The following is a 981-nucleotide window of genomic DNA, read 5'->3' as shown; positions in this document are numbered from 1 at the left end:
CCATCGTTTTCGATAATGTTCGATCCGAGAAACGATCCTGCAACAAGTTCGGACAATTTTCTAATCATGATACAACTTTTGCTCGCGAATCTACCGTCTAATCGCGAAAAGGAGGAAAATGAGAAACGAGAACTGGACACGTCACTATTTTGAAACACGAGCGTATGTGTGTGTTTGTTTCAACGTTTAAAAATGTCTTACGATATCTGGAAGAAGCTGGAATTGCAAGTACGACCAGAATGGGTTGGATGGGCCGGAATCGGTCACGCGGTGGACATGTCAGCGGAACAGTTCGACGCCGTCGATCTCAACGGTTTTCGCGACCGACTGAGAACGTGCATCGACGAATGCAATTCGGACGATCGCGAGCTCTCGTTGTTTGCTCGGTGCTTGTTGCTCGTCGATCGTCTGACCGACGCCGATTCGAAGACGACCGTATCCTCGGAATGCTGCACGATGACCGATATGGACGGAAGCATGCGATGCAAAGTGATGTTCGCGTGGTCGAGCGTGCATTCCGAAGAGATAATCGCAAGTTTATCGGTTTTGTGGAGATTCGCCGTCGTCATGGGAACGTTACCCGCGATGCCGATAGGTTGCTGTCCCCCGGTAGGTTACATATGTTTCTGGTGCAAGAGAGAGCAATCTGACGACGAATGTCACCATCTCGTGTCCACCGTAGGGACTGAAGAAGATGAGGAAAACCGCAACGAAGACGACGACTACGACGAAAAAGACGAGAGCAGGATGGTGGTGTTTCCACGTCCGTTCGCGCGCGGCCATTCGGACGTGGCAAAGGACAACGGCGACGACGAGTTCGGTTTGGTGAAACGTCGAGATAGACGAGTAAAGACGGCGGCGGAGAAATTGCGCAGGGAAATCGAAAAAGAGATCAAGTACGTGGAGTTATGCGTACGGTTCGCGTCCGCTCCGAAGACGATCAGCCTGGGATGCATCGCAGCGCTTGCCAAATTGGTTTCT

The sequence above is a fragment of the Anneissia japonica genome, unplaced genomic scaffold (genome assembly GCF_011630105.1).
Source record: "Anneissia japonica isolate Jap-2015-1 unplaced genomic scaffold, ASM1163010v1 scaffold18624_len53490_cov87, whole genome shotgun sequence".
NCBI classification, from domain to species: domain Eukaryota; kingdom Metazoa; phylum Echinodermata; class Crinoidea; order Comatulida; family Comatulidae; genus Anneissia; species Anneissia japonica.
This window is presented reverse-complemented; position numbering follows the sequence as displayed.